Genomic DNA, 5,957 nt, shown 5'->3' with positions numbered 1-5,957 from the left:
CCCTGGAACTGTACCCCAGCATGAATCACTGTGTTTATGAAAGGAGAGCTGAAAAGGTGAGAAAGTTAGGGCTTGTGAGAGTTGACTTAATTTTGCATTAGTTAACTAACATTTAGAATATATCCACATGTACAAGTACACTGACCTAACAGTGGCTGCGTTTTTAATAGCAATTCATGGTATATGAAATGCTATGCATATTTCTGAGAGAAGTGAGAAGGCGCAATGCAAGTGCAAGATGTTTTTCTCTTTGTTAGTGGTGTTACTAAGTGCAGTTTAAAGTTCTAAATTTTGTAACTTTTTAAAACTAAATCTGGCCTTCACTATTGTATCTTTTTTCCAATTTCACTGCCAGAGAACAATAATGGACTGTTCCAAAGTACACACACAAGCTTTCTGTTCTGAAAATATTCGAAGGACACAGGCCTGCCATAAAATTAGAACTTGGATGATTTGGAGTCAGCATTGTGTGTGAGAAAGTTTTAAGTGTTGAAAATTGACATGCTTTTAAAAGTTGCATGTTACCACTGCACAACATTCAAGCAAATGAATGGAGTTTGGGACCAGAACAACAGGATGGTATAAATAAGAACAAGAAATTCAGGCCTACACTCAAAAACACCAACCTGTCTTTTCTCTTTTCAGATGCTGTGTAATTGCAGCACTTCCTGTTTTTATTTCACATTTTCAACATTTACAGTTTTTCTTTTCATTTGGATAGAATCATTTTGTAAAAGGTGCATCACTGTCATCACAAACCCACCAGCACCATGATCGACTTGTACTGTACATGATCCCTGAAAGAAGTCAATTTAGTTGAATTCAGTGCTGTACTTTTCCATTCCTTTCATTTGTAGGATTGTACTGAATTTTTTTTCTGCCAACAGAAATAGGGTTGAATTTCAGCAGGGGTTCACCCAATTGCTTGCTGTAATTTTGGAAGAAGATCTGAGGAAAATCCAGAGAAAGAGCATAAACGTTATTTACATCATTTTTCCAGGGTTTCCGTTGATCTTCCACTGAAGTTATAGGAGATGATTGGGAAAACCCCGGTGGAAATTAATGGCAGTAACTTATAAATCAGCTTTCATTTCTTCTGCTACTAAGACTAAAGTAAACCCTAACAGCATATTAAGCAGCTGTTTTAAAGGCCAAAATGGTGATTGGAGACTTGCCCGATTCAATTTTATCAGACCAAAAGCAAAATTCACAGCATCAATAACCCAGCAGCAAAAAACACAGAATATATTAACAAAGTTGCTTTATTTTCCAATTCCACCCCCCCTCCCCCATCCTGAAGATACTGAGATTATGTTGGTGTGTGGTCATACAGGGCCTGGTAGTCTTCTGGTACCTCATCCAAGTGGTCATTCTTCACCTTTGGACCTAGACCAGATCTTAACCAGAAACACATGAAAAAGGATAGGAAAAGTCCAACTGTTCTGGCTTTAAAAAAAAGCAGGAAACCTCCCCCAAAAGTAAAAAAAAATAGAAAAACAAACAACAATAAAACCAACAAAAAGCTTGTGTTCTCTTAAGAACTTCCTTCCACATACAGATCACCTTTTAAGTCCATAATAACTGGGTAGAACTACTGCTGGTCAGAACATCCACGTGAAGAATGGGAACTCTTTTGAATCTGTTCCGGTCATTAATTTGCTTGCTGGAGGTACGCTTAAGAAAACTCTCACACAGAATGTGCAAGAGTGACTGGCTGGTAAGCCCGATCATAAAATCATGTGGGGAAAGCAGGGGAGATTGTGGGATATATTTTGTGGTCCCCACATGCCTAAATTGCACTAATAGGAAGAAAAACTACCACTGCCAGCCAGAAAGATGGCCCCATGATCCCCAGAGTGATAACAAAGAGCCCTGAAATTACTTACTGTACTAGTGAATAGTTTGGATGCAGAACCTGCTATCTCTATATGCACAGCACTGATATTCCCAGGGCTAACATAATGTAGTATTGTTTATAACAGGTTGGCCAGATACATAATGCTGCAGTAGAATGCTACAAAGTTGGAATTAGTTAATTTTGTTGCACTGAAGTCTCTGTCATGAACCTTGATGTGTTGCCAAAGTATATAGGGAGATAAAGCATGGCTAGGTGGCAGTTGTGAATTGATTAATGGACCCAATTTTACCATTGAAGCATAGCATAGATGCTACATATTAAGACAAAAGGAGGTTTTCTACTCAATAGTGAGTCCAGTTGTAAATTTTACATCTACTACCTCACCTAAATAAAAGTTTTTACCTCTGCTTATGAAGATGGAATTTTAATTCCCTTCCACTACTATCACACTGAGTGTTACTACACTAAAATGACTTTTGTGGAGAGAGTGCCATCAATGGCAGATGGCTCTCCCAAGTGGGGCTCACAAATATAGATCCTGAAACCCAATGGAATTGCAGATACAACTTCTCATGGACCTTGCAAATAACATTTGGATTACAAACCTTCCTACCCTTGCACTAGGAGGTAGAATTTCCATGGGAATTCTCTTGATCTCCAGCTGTAATTTCAGCGGAACATTGATAGAAACTCCAGAGAAATGGCAGAAAATCGCACAGTTTTAGTTTGAATTCTCAAAGACCAGCATCTCAGCATTTACGCTGCTAAATCTGGCTCCCTTATTCTGGCAGTAGACTTGTAGACCAACTTTGTTTGCAATCATTAGTTGCTTTTATATTGCATAAGACTTGTGCTAGTGCTGCTGGCTCTTGACATGCGGCCAGAGGCAAACTCAAAGTAAATTTTCCAGATTGCCTAAGGCCAGTGGCAGGGAAGAACTAGAAAAAAATGGCCTTAGTGAATACAACAAGTTTACTTTTGGTTACAGCTAGCTTTGTGAGACCCATTCATCAGGAGTTGGCAGCACTTAATCCAATATAAAAGCAGTTTATGAGTCTCTCGTTGGGAGAGTTGGCCCATATAAAGCCACAATCCACCCTACATGTTTGTCATGAGAGCAAATGCAGCCTGTTCCTTTCTGTTGGCTCCTGTAGGCCTCCAAGGCATCCGATATGTGTGCCGTGATCACCTGAAGAACCAACTTAAGACCCACTGGTATTAGTGGAATTCCATGTGTCTGCCCATGGCTAAAAACTTTATGAAGCTTGCCACTGACAGGCCTTCAGAAATGCTGGTCTCCTTGTGAATAATGATGAGGAATGTATTTCTTGTATGACATCAGTTTGGACATTGATAAATGACTCTTTTCAAATTGTGGCTAATTTACAAACTGAAAGTTTTGTCAAATAATAATAACAACATTAAAACTCAAGCAATACATTTAATTAGATTCTTGCATGTAACAATGTACTTCTTTAAGCAGGTCTTTGATAACTCAGTGATCACTGGTGAATTCAATGATGTCAGGGAGTGGCTGGATGTACTGTAGAGGTGAATTTCTTCAAATAAGGGAGTAATTGAAAAGTATTCGGTTTTGAGAAACCCCCATTCCAGAGCAATTTTTTAAGCAAGAAAGTTGGTTTAATTCAAAAGGGGTAAGAAGATCCATCCTGGTACCAGGAGAAGACCTGCAGGAGATTCTACAGCTCTTTCAAACAAAATGCTGGCAAGAATATATGGTCTTGAGGGTAAATGAAACATCTGAATTAGAAGATAGAATCCATTAGCTACACTCTTTTAAAACCCATTACCTAACCACTACTTCTTGAATTAAAATATCTATTCGTTTCAGCCGTGCTGGTGTTCTGCAGTGTGGGTCTTGCCCTTTCACCTTATAGCCGGGAATTTCCGTGGAGTTGATCCCACTCCATTGCCATCACAAATTTCTGGCTTGCAAGCCAAGACAGTGCCCCACTTAAAGTAGAAATATGGCTTTAGTTGGCATTTATGAGTAGAATCATTAACATTGTGGATTTTATCATGCAAAATATGGCTAATTAACAATTAGAATATATATTTCCTATATTGTAAAGAGAGGACTAACCAGATTGTTCAGTTAAAAAAGAGGAGTTTACCCTGCTGGTTCAGCACTTATCACAGAATCAGAGAATAATACAGCTCAGAAGGAGGCCATTTGGGTCATTGTGCCTGTGCCAGAGGTACTGCATTCAACAGCAACAACATCTTGCAATTATATAGCACCTTTAATGTAGTAAAAGTCCCAAAGTGCTTCACAGGAGTGATTTTCAAACAAAATTTGACACCGAGCCACATAAGGAGATATTAGGGCAGGTGACCAAAAACATGGTCAAAGAGGTAAGTTTTAAGGAGCATCGTAAAGGAGGAGGGCAGGGTAGAGAGGTGGAGTGGAGGGAATTCCAGAGCTTAGGGCCTGGGCAGCTGATGGCACCAATGGTGGAGCGATTAAAATCGGGGATGTGCAAGAGACAAGAATTGGAGGAGCGCAGAGATCTCAGAGGGTTGTAGGGCTGGAGGAGATTACAGAGTTAGGAAGGAGCGAGGCCATGGAGTGATTTGAAAACAAGGATGAGAATTTTAAAATCAAGGTGTTGCCGGACCAGGAGCCAATATAGGTCAGCGTGCACAGGAGTGATGGGTGAACGGGACTTGGTGCGAGTTAGGATATGGGCAGCAAGATTTCAATGAACTTAAGTTTATGGAGGATGCAAAATGGGAGGGCATTGGAATAGTCAAGTCTAGAAGTAACAAAAGGCATGGATGAGGGTTTCAGTAGATGAGCTGAGGCAGGGGCGGAGGTGGGCGATGTTATGGAGGTGGAAGTAGGCGGTCTTGGTGATGGAGCAGATATGTGGTCAGAAGCTCATCTCAGGGTCAAATAAGACACTAAGGTTACAAACGGTCTTGTTTAGCCTCAGACAATGACCAGGGAGAGGGATGGAGTCGGTAGCTAAGGAACGGAGTTTGTGGCGGGGACCAAAGACAGTGGCTTCGGTCTTCCCAATATTTAGTTCAAGGAAATTTTTGCTCATCCAGTCAGACGAGCAGTGTGACAAATGAGAGACAGTGGAGGGGTCGAGAGATGTGGTGGTGAGGTAGAACTGGGTGTCGTCAGCGTACACGAGGAACCTGACATTGTGTTTTCGGATGATGTCGCTGAGGGGCAGCATGTAGATGAGAAATGGGAGGGAGGCCAAGGATAGATCCTTGGGGGAATCCAGAGGTAACTATCAGGCTAGTAGTCCGTGCTATCGGCTAGGAGGGTAGGGGAGAGAAATTGGCAAGAGGATAAAACAATTAATAAAATATAAATAAGTAGTTTACCAGAGATTGACAGACATGGGAGAGCTTTTGAAACACACACAGGATAATTAGAAGACAACGAACTCACAAAAAAAAACACAAAGCCACCAAGACCGATAACATTAGAATGTTAGAAATGTTGACTGAGCAAAATGGGAAGGCAAAGAACAGATAATCAAAAGCAAAATACTGCGGATGCTGGAAATCTGAAATAAAAACAGGAAATGCTGGAGAAGCTCAGCAAGTCAGGCAGCATCTGTGGCGAAAGAAACAGTTAATGTTTCAGGTTGAGGACCTTTCGTCAGAACTGGAAGAAGATAAAGAACATTTTATATCAGCTTCCTGAAAATGTTTTGCAGTACTTACAATTTCTAAAGCTGTAGAAGTTGCCCCAGAGGTCTTCTACAAGGCAGTTTCTACAGCAGTTAAAGTTCAGTTTGAAAACAATTGTGTATACACAAGTTTGTGTACTCACCATTGTTTTATACCCCATTTACTTTACAAGGTTTTCCTCCCAGCAAGAGCCCATCAGAGCAAATCTGTAAAATAAATAACCTGGTACCAAAATCCTGCTTGAAATGTGACTTCCTGGGATGCTTCTGACCGCGAGGTGCCAGTGACAGCTGTTTATCTTTGTCACATTTTCTGGGAGAGGCAAAAACACAGAGAAAATAAACCTGAGGCCAATTTAGAAAAAACCTTTGAGAAATTCCTCTCCAATCCTCTAAGGTGACCAAACAAACTCCAGGAGATCATG

At 40.6% G+C, this 5,957-nt stretch overlaps 1 long non-coding RNA gene across 1 annotated transcript in view; it reads left to right on the top strand.

Moving 5' to 3' along the window:
* LOC137332520 (uncharacterized) overlaps positions 1–3,303 on the top strand; it is a 15,330-nt gene extending 12,027 nt beyond the window's left edge. Inside the window, exon 3 of the long non-coding RNA XR_010965684.1 lies at positions 356–3,303. This is a non-coding gene — a long non-coding RNA (uncharacterized lncRNA). The remainder of the gene's footprint in view (positions 1–355) is intronic.
* The last annotated feature ends 2,654 nt before the right edge of the window (positions 3,304–5,957 follow it).

Source organism: Heptranchias perlo, chromosome 14 (assembly GCF_035084215.1).
Source record: "Heptranchias perlo isolate sHepPer1 chromosome 14, sHepPer1.hap1, whole genome shotgun sequence".
NCBI lineage: Eukaryota > Metazoa > Chordata > Chondrichthyes > Hexanchiformes > Hexanchidae > Heptranchias > Heptranchias perlo.
This window is presented reverse-complemented; position numbering and strand designations above follow the sequence as displayed.